Raw genomic sequence first — 13,603 nt, forward strand, 5'->3', positions numbered from 1 at the left:
ACTGGAGCAATGACCCCACTGAATGACTTCGGACCGATACTCCTCAGGCACAAATAACCGGTTCGGTGGGCAATCGGGCGGAGGAGTTACCCCTTCTAAGGCCTTCATGACCTTCGATTCAACCTCCCATCTGAGAGTGGAGACATCTAATGTCTCTGGTAAAATACACTCGGGAGTGGACGGGCGTTCGGAATGGTCAAAAATGCGAGATAAAGAATCGGGTTTGATGTTCTTGGAACCCGGGCGGTACGAAAGAGAAAAGTCAAAACGTCCTTATGTTCTTAAGTTCTTATGATCAGTCCAAATGATAAAAGGTACCCCTGACCCTTCTAGCCAGTGCCGCCATTCCTCCAGTGCTAACTTGACTGCCAACAACTCTCTGTTACCAATGTCATAATTGCGTTCGGCAGGAGATAAACCATGAGAAAAGAACACACAAGGGTGCATCTTATCGTCTGTGGAAGAACGTTGGGAAAGAACTGCTCCTGTAACCCAGGTTACAAGAGCCAGCACCTGTGAATAGAGAAAAATATATATTACCACATATGTAAATAAAATAAGACTATTTTATTAATATCATCCCATTATTTTATTCATATTCATATTATATATCGAATTCTCAACTTATACTAAGTGAAATAATTAATAACAGAAATGTCTAGGAAAATAAGTAAAATTAGAAACTGGCCGTTTAAGAGTAACCCCTCCCTCAAGGTTGACGTCAAAAAGAACAAACAGAAAAAGGGAGAGAACGGTGAGAAGCGGAGACATGGCGATTTAGCAAAAACAGCTTTTGAACAGAGATTTAAAGTGTTTTAAGTTAAGTCGATCTGTAAGAGAAGTGTTTTGAAATATGAGAATAGTGTTCGCTCGTTAGCAGTAAAGTGGTGCTTACATTAGACGATTGCGATTGCACTGGATCTGAAGAAAATAGGAAACAGAAAAAAGTTAATTCACTCGAGAGAAACCAAAAGAGAGATTTTTATTTTTCCATCCGGGATTGTTCTGTTTACTCACTATTTTATTGGTAAGTGAATTACATGTATATGTATTTGTCTGTCCTTTATATAAATTAGTTAGTGTAGTGTTTCACTACAAAACAAACGTCTAAATTATGCTTTATTTCTGTTCAATGTTTTAGAAGGAAAATATATGTGTATATATGTTGATTTGTGGTCAAATGGTTATTTTATGTCAAGAATATGTGCTGAAAGTGTGATGCTAAGCACAGGGAGTTATGCTAACCATGCGGTCTTAGCTAATGGCTAACGCATTGATTTTATATGGGTTGAGTAAGTTGAGCAAATCAGTTGTTGTATTTTAATTAGAAATGTGTTTAAAGGAAAAGAGATGTGTATATTGTGAGTGCAATTGTACATTTTTTCAGTGTGTTACTGAAATATGCTTTTGATATTGAGAGCTCTGATATTAATTGTAATTTTCTGCCTTGTTTTGCAAGGTTGGGTTTTTTTTTTGTTGGTTTCTTTTCTTTTCTTTCTCTCTTCTTTGTTTATTGATGTTCCTGAGAGCAATGCTGATTCTGGATCTGGAGTTTTGTTGACATTTGAGAGAATTATTTCTGCTGTCCATCGAGAGAGAGAGAGACACACGGTTGCAGAAACTGGCGAGCCATCCCATTTCATAGAATCTGGAAGTTGTTCATCACACTGGTAGGAAATATTGTGTAAACCTGTTTTTTACTTTTTGGACACATTTTTTTGCTAAGCATCGAAACTCTTTTCACTCAAGGATCTGAGTATTTTTGTTTCCACGTTGGACATTTATTTCAAAGGACTAAGCATTTGCTTTGGACTGATACCTTTTCATCTGGTTATTTACCTGTGCATTTTTGTTGTTTACTTTCTGTTGAGTTTTCTGAAAGAGTGTAAAACATTGTTGGTTATTTTAAGAGTGAGACTTTGAATTTACATTTTCAAGAGTGTGAAGTTGTATCAAACCAAAGAGTTATATATATTATATCATAATCTCATTAAACTATAGATAAATAAGTATAAAATAAATATAAATATATAATTAATATAATCAAATAATAGATAAACATATTAAGAGGTATTTAGGAGCTTTACATAAAGTGAGAGTTAAAGTGACTACTGTAAGTAGTTATTTCCATTAATTGAAAAGTGTTTGGTTCACTTGAGATTTACCATTGTCTATTCAAATTGTTATTCTTTTGCTCTTTCAAACAATCAAAATCTACATAAATACTTACCTTTTCCAGAAGTTGTTGTTGTGTTCTTTCTCCTGCTGCAATCCTGACTCCTGAGCGAACGTAGTCTTCTGATCCGGCCACACACACATACATAGAAGTAGCTGTGAAACCAAATTATTTCCTTCCGTGCATTCTTCGCGGGTGTTACAGGGGAAAACTTGGCGAGCCAGCCAGGAGTCTTGGTTGCAACAAGAGTCTGTGAAAGAACCAGAGAAAAATAAACCTGTGAGCCTCAGAAACTTAATCTTTAAAAGCAAAAGATGGAGATAGTGAAACAGGAAAACGTTAATGTAGAGAACGCACTTTTGATTGAAGGCCTTACATTAACTGAAGTTGACAATGAAATAGAAAAATATTTGCAAAGATTTGGCTCAATTAGCAAAAATCTCATAATTGACGACCCAGAGTCTGAGTTCCATAGAAATGCTATTGTTGAATACAGCCACAACTCAGCGATCCAGAAGTTACTTCCCCTTCTGCCCTTGACTCTAGGCAGTCTTTCTGACCCAGCTGTCACTTTCCGTGTCCGTACCCTTCCTTCTGCATACACTAAGCCCACTAGTTGCACCGCCACAGAAGGGTATCTTGAAGAATTAAGAGCCATTGCCAAAGAAAGTGGGAGGCCTTTTCAGAGTGTCCTACAGGAAGAATTGGAGAAAATCCCAGATACTCATTCTGTCAACCCTCCTCCTGCAACAGATGCTCAAGATATTGAGAATAAAAACCCAACCAAGAGTGAGATTACCTTTGTGTCCCCACCTGTTTCGAGAGTCACTACGGAGGATGTTAGTGTACCCACCAGTCTCACATTTCCTGTAAATATCATAGACCCACCCGGTGTCCAGAGAATGGTCGTTGAGCACATAGTGAAAAGCGACAATACTTCACAGCAGACTTTGATTCGTCTGAGGGCCTTCTCTGGGAAGTCCCCACGTCCCCCAAATGAGCCGGATTTCGACACTTGGCGTGCGAGTGTCGACTTCTTGTTGAATGACCCTTCCATTTCTGACTTGCATAGAACCCGGAAAATTCTGGATAGTCTCTTACCTCCAGCAGCTGATGTTGTGAAGCATGTGCACCCTCCAGCCTTACCTGCTGCTTATCTTGAGATCTTGGAGTCTGTGTATGGTTCTGTAGAGGATGGTGATGAGCTGCTGGCTAAATTCATGAGTACCTGTCAGAATCGGAGTGAAAAGCCATCAGGTTACTTGCACAGGCTGCAGGTCATTTTGAGTACGACGATCAGACGAAACGGAATAATGGAAACAGAGCGGGATCGCTACTTGCTGAAACAGTTCTGCAGAGGGTGTTGGGACAATAGCCTCATCGCAGATCACCAGCTTGAAAAAAAGAGAAGCGCATCCACCTGCTTTTGCCGAGTTGGCAGTGCTTATACGTACTCAAGAAGATAAACAAGCTTCGAAGGAGGAACGTATGAAAAAACATCTTGGACTGTCAAAACCTTCAGCTGGTTTTCCAAAGCTTCGAGTACCTTCCAATCAGATGTTGGCTTGCCCTTGTGATATACCACATTCTGAGAATTCTGAAATGAGTCTGTTAAGGAAGCAAGTAGTGGAAATTCAGGCTCAAGTCACAGCCCTGAAACAGCCACCAGATCAGAAGAACAAGAAAGGTTTCTCTGAGAAGGTTGAGCTAACTGCTCTGAAGGGGATGGTGGAGGAGTTAAGCACCCAGGTTGCGGCAGTGAAGGAGTCAGTAGCCCAAAGTTCAAAATCAAGCGATTTGGAGGAATCAGAGATTCGTAAGCTGCGAAGTCAAGTGGCTGAACTGCAAGCTCAGAGTGCTATTCGTCAGACACCTCAAGCATTCTATATGCAGAGACCGCTTGATACAGTGAGGGACAATGACCCCAGGAAAAGCTCATTGAGGACTTATAGGCCTCGTGCTTGGTATTGTTTTTCCTGTGGAGAAGATGGACACCTGGCAGTTAATTGCGAAAATGCAGCGAACCCCGCTAAGGTGACGGAGAAAAGGGCTAAGCTGAGAGAGCAGCAGCGTGCTTGGGACTCTCAGTATGGAAGGCCTACTCAGCCTTTAAACTAAAGAAGGTCTTTGTAGGAGGGCATACGAAGACCATACATTCAGACTATCGCCCTGAATGTTTTGAACAGAACGTTGATACAGATAGACATAACGCACCGCCGTCAAACTGCTTGCCCAAAGGGTTAGTAGGAGTGAAGTGTACGGCAGAAGTTATGATTGGAGACAAAAAAGTGAACTGTCTGCTAGATACAGGCTCACAAGTGACTACGGTCCCTCAATCATTTTATGAAAATAATCTGACAGACTCTCCCTTGAAACCACTGGGTAACCTGTTAGAAGTTGAAGGGGCTAACGGTCAGGCTGTACCATACTTAGGATACATTGAGTTAACCCTAAAGTTTCCTGCAACGTTCATTGGGGTGGAAGTTGAAATTCCTACTTTGGCGTTGGTGGTGCCAGACTTGACGAGTTCCCCACAGATCCTAGTTGGAACTAACTCCCTTGATGTGTTGTATAGCAAGAGTGCCAAAGAGAGTTCAGTGAAGCTTCAGTCCAGTCTTTGTGGATATCAGGCAGTACTTAGAGTGTTGGAGGCCAGGTGGATTCGAGCTACCAGCGAGAACCTTGGGTGTGTAAAAGTGAAAGGGACCTCTGTGGAAGTTATACCTGCAAAAAGTACAGTAGTTTTGGATGGTGCAGTTCATCTGAATGGGCCCTACATGAAAGGATGGGTGGCCCTTGAACCACCATCGATTCCTTTGCCGAATGGAATCTTGATTGCAAGCTGTCTGCACTCTCTACCCCATAAGCATCCAACTAAGTTATCAGTCCTGCTGAGGAATGAGACACAAACTGATATACGACTTACTCCTAAAACTGTGTTAGCGGAAATCCATGCAGTCCAGAGGATCATGGGCCAGCATCAAGGTTTAAGCAAGGAACCAGTGGAGAGAGAACGTAACACTGGCAACCTCACCTTTGATTTTGGAGACTCCCCTTTATCTGCAGAATGGAAGGAGAGGATCTCAAAGTTTCTGAGTTCTAGGCCTGAAGTCTTCTCGCAGCATGACCTTGATTATGGTCACACGACAAAAGTGAAACATCAAATAAAACTAAGCAATGAGACACCGTTCAAGCATAGGGCTAGACCTATTCACCCTCAGGACGTCGATGCTGTGAGAGCTCACCTCCAAGAGTTATTGTCAGCTGGAATCATACGCGAGTCCGAATCCTCATTTGCCTCGCCCATTGTTGTGGTTCGTAAGAAAAATGGTGGAGTAAGATTGTGCATCGATTTTAGGAAGCTTAATTTGCAGACAATTAAGGATGCTTATGCGCTTCCAAACTTGGAGGAAGTCTTTTCCACGTTGACTGGGTCGAAGTGGTTCTCCGTGCTTGACCTAAAATCGGGATTCTACCAGATCGAAATGGAAGAAACAGACAAGTGTAAGACAGCGTTCGTTTGCCCATTTGGATTCTGGGAATTCAATCGAATGCCACAAGGAATATCCAATGCACCGAGCACGTTTCAAAGATTGATGGAGCGTTGCATGGGAGACCTAAATCGAAAAGAGGTGTTGGTGTTTATCGACGATCTCATTGTGTTCTCAGAAACTCTGGAAGAGCACGAAGCAAGGTTGTTACGTGTCTTTAATCATCTGAAGGAGTATGGATTAAAGCTATCTCCTGAGAAATGCCATTTCTTCCAGACATCTGTAAAATATCTGGGCCATATTGTCTCTCAGAGTGGAGTGGAGACAGATCCCTCGAAAACTGAAGCTCTGAAGACTTGGCCGAGGCCAACGAATCTAAAAGAGTTAAAGTCCTTCCTAGGGTTTGCCGGGTATTACAGAAGATTCGTCCGGGATTTCTCTAAGATAGTGAAGCCTCTTACAGATCTCACGGCTGGATACCCTCCACTCCAAAAGAGTAGGAGTAAGAGGTTGAAAGATGGATATTTCAATCCCAAAGAGGAGTTTCATGAGAGATGGACTCCAGAGTGTCAAATTGCCTTTGATTCCATCATTGACAAGCTTACGTCTGCGCCTGTACTTGGTTTCGCTAACCCCAAGCTCCCCTATGTGCTACACACAGATGCCAGCACCACAGGGCTGGGCGCAGCTTTATATCAGGAGCAAGAAGGGCAGAAGAGAGTTATAGCTTTTGCCAGCAGAGGACTGACGAAAGGAGAGAGCCGATACCCTGCACATAAATTAGAGTTCCTGGCGCTGAAATGGGCAGTTACCTCCAAATTCAGTGATTATCTTTACGGAGCGGAGTTCACTGTTGTCACGGATAGTAATCCTCTGACATACATCCTTACCTCGGCAAAGCTTGATGCCATTAGTTACCGTTGGTTGTCCAGCTTATCAACCTATAACTTCAAGCTGCAGTACAGAGCTGGCAGGCAAAATCAGGATGCCGATGGGCTCTCTCGCCGACCACATGGTGAACTTCTTGATGACTGGGTCTCACGGAAAGAAAGAGAAAGAATCAAACAGTTCGCTCTGCACCATTTCATGGAGCAAGAAGCTGAGCCATCTGTTGTTCTTGCAGACACCATAAAAGCGATATGTGACAGACATCAAGTGGTTGGATCAGCAGAGAATTCAAGCCCTTTTGATATTTCACTTACCTTGATCGAATCCCTCACTTGCCATGAAGATGCTTTGCCCAAAGAGTTCCAGCAGGAGGATGAGCATGGTCTTCCAGATCTCCCTCAGCTGTCTCCATCGTCTTTAGCAGACCTGCAGAGAAAAGATTCAGAGATAAAAGTTGTCATAGAAGGATTGGAGAGTGGTAAGAAGCCCAGTAATCTTGGGAATCAGTCGTCTACTTTGCGGTTGTGGTTCAAGGAATGGAATCGACTTGAGTTAAAGAATGGGATATTGTACAGAAAGAAACAAGATCACGGGGTTCCCTTGTATCAGTTGGCGCTTCCCATTTTTCTTAGAAGTACAGTGTTGAGAAGTCTCCACGATGATATGGGTCATCTGGGAACTGACAGAACTTTAGATCTTGTCAGATCAAGATTCTTTTGGCCAAGAATGTCTCAAGCAGTGGAGAAAAAGATCAGGACATGTGAACGTTGCGTTCGTAGAAAGACCGCACCGGAAAGAGCAGCACCCTTAGTGAGCATAAAAACTAGCATGCCACTGGAGCTGGTGTGCATAGACTTTCTGTCTTTCGAACCAGATCGGAGTAATACCAAGAACATCCTGGTTATTACAGATCACTTCACCAAGTATGCAGTTGCGATACCAACCAGGAACCAAACTGCTCAGACTGTTGCCAAAAGTCTATGGGACAATTACTTTGTACACTATGGGTTCCCAGAAAAATTGCATAGCGACCAGGGGGCAGACTTTGAGTCAAAAATGATAAAAGAACTGTGTAAGATTGCCGGAATACGTAAAGTCCGAACCACCCCTTACCATCCAAGAGGGAACCCTGTGGAGCGATTTAATCGCACACTTCTCCAAATGTTGGGAACACTGGAGAATGAGAAGAAATCTCAGTGGAAGGAATTCGTAAAGCCCCTGGTACATGCTTATAATTGTACCCGGAACGACACTACGGGATACACACCTTACGAACTTATGTTCGGACGGCAACCCAGGTTGTCAGTTGATTTGGCTTTTGGATTACCGGTGGATGCCCCTACAAAGTCACATTCCCAGTATGTGCAAGATTTGAAAGCAAGATTGCGAGAAAGTTATGACATAGCTACTAAGAATGCTGAGAAAGTGGCTGGACGTAACAAAAGGAGATTCGACAAAAGAGTGGTCGCTTCTAATCTGGAAGAAGGAGACAGAGTTCTTGTGAAGAATGTGAGACTAAGGGGTAAACACAAATTGGCTGACAAATGGGAGCAAGGAGTTTATGTAGTTGTCAAAAGGATTCGTGATTTACCTGTTTACGCTGTCCAGCCAGAAGGAAAGACAGGCTCTCTAAGGACTTTGCATCGAGACCTGTTATTACCCTGTGGGTTTTTGCAGCCAAGCAGTCCTGATATACAATCTAAGGGAAAGGTTACTAGGAAACCTAAGACCAGGAGTTCTTCTAATGATGTAGAGGTGCTGGGATCAGAATCTGTCGCCGAAAGCCAAGAGTCTGAGGATGAACAAATCCTATGTAGTGTTCCAGGGAGATCCTTAGAATCTGACATTGAGATTGTTACAAGTTACTTACCTCGTGTTCTGGAAGGAACATCTGGCTTACCTGTACCTGAGCCTGTGAGGAAGAGCTTACCTGCCCTGGAATCCGAAGAGGATTTTTCAGTGGAACCTGTGGACGAATACTTACCTGAAGAGCAACCTGTGGAGGAAAATGCAGGAAGTACTGAGTTACTGAGTGAGGAGAAAAGCAGTGAGGCAAATGAAAACCGTCATGTTGCAGTTTCACAGAAAGAACAGACCGAAAATGCTGATCTTGAGGATATTATTCCCAGACGCTCACAGAGAGAGCGACACCCCCCTAAAAAGTTTGAATACCCCACATTAGGAAATCCACTCACCACAGTGTTTCAGTCTTTATTGCAAGGCTTAAGTAAGGCAGTCGAGTGCTCCTTTGAAGAGTCTGTGGTTCCCCCTATCATCGATGTGTAAATGCACAGGGACGTGCATATATTCCGTGAGGGAGGATGTAACCCAGGTTACAAGAGCCAGCACCTGTGAATAGAGAAAAATATATATTACCACATATGTAAATAAAATAAGACTATTTTATTAATATCATCCCATTATTTTATTCATATTCATATTATATATCGAATTCTCAACTTATACTAAGTGAAATAATTAATAACAGAAATGTCTAGGAAAATAAGTAAAATTAGAAACTGGCCGTTTAAGAGTAACCCCTCCCTCAAGGTTGACGTCAAAAAGAACAAACAGAAAAAGGGAGAGAACGGTGAGAAGCGGAGATATGGCGATTTAGCAAAAACAGCTTTTGAACAGAGATTTAAAGTGTTTTAAGTTAAGTCTATCTGTAAGAGAAGTGTTTTGAAATATGAGAATAGTGTTCGCTCGTTAGCAGTAAAGTGGTGCTTACATTAGACGATTGCGATTGCACTGGATCTGAAGAAAATAGGAAACAGAAAAAAGTTAATTCACTCGAGAGAAACCAAAAGAGAGATTTTTATTTTTCCATCCGGGATTGTTCTGTTTACTCACTATTTTATTGGTAAGTGAATTACATGTATATGTATTTGTCTGTCCTTTATATAAATTAGTTAGTGTAGTGTTTCACTACAAAACAAACGTCTAAATTATGCTTTATTTCTGTTCAATGTTTTAGAAGGAAAATATATGTGTATATATGTTGATTTGTGGTCAAATGGTTATTTTATGTCAATAATATGTGCTGAAAGTGTGATGCTAAGCACAGGGAGTTATGCTAACCATGCGGTCTTAGCTAATGGCTAACGCATTGATTTTATATGGGTTGAGTAAGTTGAGCAAATCAGTTGTTGTATTTTAATGAGAAATGTGTTTAAAGGAAAAGAGATGTGTATATTGTGAGTGCAATTGTACATTTTTTCAGTGTGTTACTGAAATATGCTTTTGATATTGAGAGCTCTGATATTAATTGTAATTTTCTGCCTTGTTTTGCAAGGTTGGGTTTTTTTTTTTTGTTGGTTTCTTTTCTTTTCTTTCTCTCTTCTTTGTTTATTGATGTTCCTGAGAGCAATGCTGATTCTGGATCTGGAGTTTTGTTGACGTTTGGGAGAATTGTTTCTGCTGTCCATCGAGAGAGAGAGAGACACACGGTTGCAGAAACTGGCGAGCCATCCCATTTCATAGAATCTGGAAGTTGTTCATCACACTGGTAGGAAATATTGTGTAAACCTGTTTTTTACTTTTTGGACACATTTTTTTGCTAAGCATCGAAACTCTTTTCACTCAAGGATCTGAGTATTTTTGTTTCCACGTTGGACATTTATTTCAAAGGACTAAGCATTTGCTTTGGACTGATACCTTTTCATCTGGTTATTTACCTGTGCATTTTTGTTGTTTACTTTCTGTTGAGTTTTCTGAAAGAGTGTAAAACATTGTTGGTTATTTTAAGAGTGAGACTTTGAATTTACATTTTCAAGAGTGTGAAGTTGTATCAAACCAAAGAGTTATATATATTATATCATAATCTCATTAAACTATAGATAAATAAGTATAAAATAAATATAAATATATAATTAATATAATCAAATAATAGATAAACATATTAAGAGGTATTTAGGAGCTTTACATAAAGTGAGAGTTAAAGTGACTACTGTAAGTAGTTATTTCCATTAATTGAAAAGTGTTTGGTTCACTTGAGATTTACCATTGTCTATTCAAATTGTTATTCTTTTGCTCTTTCAAACAATCAAAATCTACATAAATACTTACCTTTTCCAGAAGTTGTTGTTGTGTTCTTTCTCCTGCTGCAATCCTGACTCCTGAGCGAACGTAGTCTTCTGATCCGGCCACACACACATACATAGAAGTAGCTGTGAAACCAAATTATTTCCTTCCGTGCATTCTTCGCGGGTGTTACACTCCTACCCCCACCTCTGACGCATCGACCTCCACAACGAACTGACGTGATGGATCAGGGGCAACGAGAATGGGAGCCGAAACGAAGCGACTCTTGAGTTTGGCAAATACAGCCTCCGCTGTATCGGACCACCTGAACGACGTTCTGGGGGAGGTAAAGGCGGTCAGAGGTGCGACTAGTTGGCTGAAGTTACGAATAAAACGTCGATAAAAATTGGCGAAACCCAGAAACCTCTGTAGGGCCTTACGGGAATCTGGACTTGGCCAATCTATCTCAGCCTTAACTTTGTCAGGATCCATACGCACTCCCTCAGACGAGACGATGTACCCCAAAAAGGGGACAGACTGTGCATGAAAAACGTATTTCTCCGCCTTGACAAAGAGCCCATTCTCTAGCAACCTCTGAAGCACTCGTCTGACGTGCTGAACATGTTCCTGGAGAGAAGAGGAAAAGATCAATATGTCATCCAGGTAAACATATATGAATTGATCAACCATATCTCTCAGCACGTCATTGACGAGTGCTTGGAAGACCGCGGGTGAGTTGGAAAGCCGGAAGGGCATAACCAAGTATTCAAAGTGCCCTCTAGGGGTATTAAATGCGGTCTTCCATTCATCTCCCTCCCTTATGCGAACCAAATGATAAGCGTTACGTAAATCCAATTTTGTGAAGATGGATGCTCCCTGCAACCGTTCGAAAGCTGAAGACATCAACGGCAAAGGGTAAGTATTCTTTACCGTGATGTTGTTCAACCCTCGATAATCAATGCATGGTCGAAGAGATCCATATTCAGAGACTCACCTGGAACTAAATCTATGGCACAGTCATAAGGACGATGAGGAGGAAGAGAAGCAGCACGAGACTTACTGAACACTTCTCTCAGGTCCTGGTACTCCCTGGGCAAGTTAGACAAATTCACCGACACAGACACAGGTACAGACGAACACGCAGACACTAGACAAGACTTATGACAATCGTCACTCCACATGGAGATGGAACTGTGCCCCCAATCAACTCTGGGATAGTGACGTGTAAACCAAGGATGTCCGAGGATGTCTGTAATGTTGGGAAATTGTTGTCCATTGAGAGCACTGACAGAAATCTGATGTGTGAGGGGGGTGATAGGAACGTGAAAGTGGTGAGCCAGTTCAACATCAATAAAATTACCTTCCGCCCCTGAATCCAGTAAAGCCCGGGTGTCGTGAGTGTTGGTTGCCCACCTTAGTCTTACCGGAAGGAGAGTAGCTGATGATGGTGAGGATGAGGTCTTCCCGGTGGAGATCCCACCCGATAGTAGCCTCATTGTTACTATCGGGCTTGGTCTTTTAACGGACACGAGTGAACGAAGTGGCCCGCCCCCCGCAGTACAAGTAAAGTCTTAGGGATCTCCGCCGTTCCCTCCTCCTCCGGGAAAGCCGAGCTCTCCCCACCTGCATGGGCTCCGGGTCGTGAGAGGAACTGACCGTGTCAGGACGTCTAGCCTCCATGCGGCGAACTGGAAGGTCTTGTTGGAAACGGCCCATCTTGCTAAGGCGAGCATCCACTCGAAGCGCTAATTCGATAAGTCCATCGAGAGTAGTGGGAAGATCCAGCATGTATATCTCTCTCTGGATATGGTCAACCAACCCATGCAGGAATCTGTCCCACTGCGCCTCCTCGTTCCAACGGCACTCTGCAGCCAGGGTGCGGAACTGGATGGAATACTCCGACACCGAACCGTGACCTTGGCGGAGATCGGAGAGTAGACATACACCTATTTGGTATAATAACAATATCCGTTCAGGAGGTATACCATTTTTCTCTAGAGACTGGATGCAGAAGGGCATTTATACATTGAAAGATATTGCTGGTCCTAAACGCTTGTTAAGCTTTCAAGAACTGTGTGAGAGGTATGGACCAGAACCCTCTTCTTTGTTTTTATATCTGTGCCTAAGGTCGGCCATGAAGGCCTATGGGGTGCCCTGGGGGGAAACACTTCCTATACATCTGATCATTGCTTGGTTTGAATCGCACTCTTCTAGTCACTTTACTTCATGGATGTATGGGTAGGCCTTAGAGGCTTCAGCAAATCGCCTAACTATAAAGCGTGCATGGGAAAGAGATCGTGAACAACAGGAGGATGTCACCGGATGTCACTGGAGAAGAGTATGGCAGAACATTTATACTTCATCTAGGAATCCTAATCACCAACTGATTCACTATAACTTCTGTCACAGAACTTATTGGACCCCACTCAAAAGACATCGTATTGACTCCTCCTTCAGTCCTTTTTGTGATAAATGTCCTGACCAACAACTTGGTTCCTTTTTCCATATGATATGGGAATGTGAAAAGGTTAAACATTTTTGGACTGAGGTATGTGGTATCTTATCGAAAATAATTGAATATCCGATTCCAGTGACACCCTCTGTTTTATTACTGAATGATGACTCTCAGTTTGATTCCTCTAAGCTGCAAAAAATTGTCTACCTGGCCGGTTTAACGTCTGCAAAAAAACCCTCATAGCTCAACACTGGCTCCCACCACATAGCTTGGATATATTCAAGTGGTTGTTTCAACTTCGGGACATTATAATGATAGAAAAATCCACAGCTTGGGTGAACTTAGCTCAAATCTCAACACTAAAAATATGCAAAACAGCTGCTGACAAGGTCTCCAAGTATATTGCACAAAGCAATGTCCAGGACTCAGTGTGAACACTTTAACACTTTATCCCATTTCTTTATTTTTAATTCTTATTTTTTATAGTTTTTTATAAATGTTTTTTAACATTACTTTCACTGTTTTTCTGTAGACTTCAGTTCATTTTGTACCCCGTTAAAAAGAGACCGC

The 13,603-nt window shown here is 42.1% G+C and overlaps 1 protein-coding gene and 2 long non-coding RNA genes across 4 annotated transcripts in view; 2 read left to right on the plus strand and 1 right to left on the minus strand.

Annotated features, from left to right (window-relative positions):
- Positions 1 to 13,603, plus strand: part of LOC127986959 (CD48 antigen-like) — a 176,953-nt gene that overhangs the window by 53,874 nt on the left and 109,476 nt on the right. The window lies entirely within an intron of this gene.
- Positions 488 to 10,634, plus strand: LOC127986999 (uncharacterized). Of its 2 annotated transcripts, none has more exons than XR_008161026.1 (2): positions 488 to 1,027; positions 9,851 to 10,634. It is a non-coding gene; the product is annotated as an uncharacterized LOC127986999 (long non-coding RNA). The 2 variants fall into 2 exon arrangements; XR_008161025.1 differs by lacking the exon at positions 488 to 1,027 and adding an exon at positions 9,200 to 9,418.
- On the minus strand, positions 1,583 to 10,770 carry LOC127986993 (uncharacterized). Its single transcript, XR_008161020.1, has 6 exons — positions 10,624 to 10,770; positions 10,233 to 10,268; positions 9,287 to 9,312; positions 8,751 to 8,904; positions 2,231 to 2,426; positions 1,583 to 1,875 (listed from the first exon to the last, which is right to left on the minus strand). It is a non-coding gene; the product is annotated as an uncharacterized LOC127986993 (long non-coding RNA).

The sequence above is a fragment of the Carassius gibelio genome, chromosome B22, assembly GCF_023724105.1.
Source record: "Carassius gibelio isolate Cgi1373 ecotype wild population from Czech Republic chromosome B22, carGib1.2-hapl.c, whole genome shotgun sequence".
NCBI lineage: Eukaryota > Metazoa > Chordata > Actinopteri > Cypriniformes > Cyprinidae > Carassius > Carassius gibelio.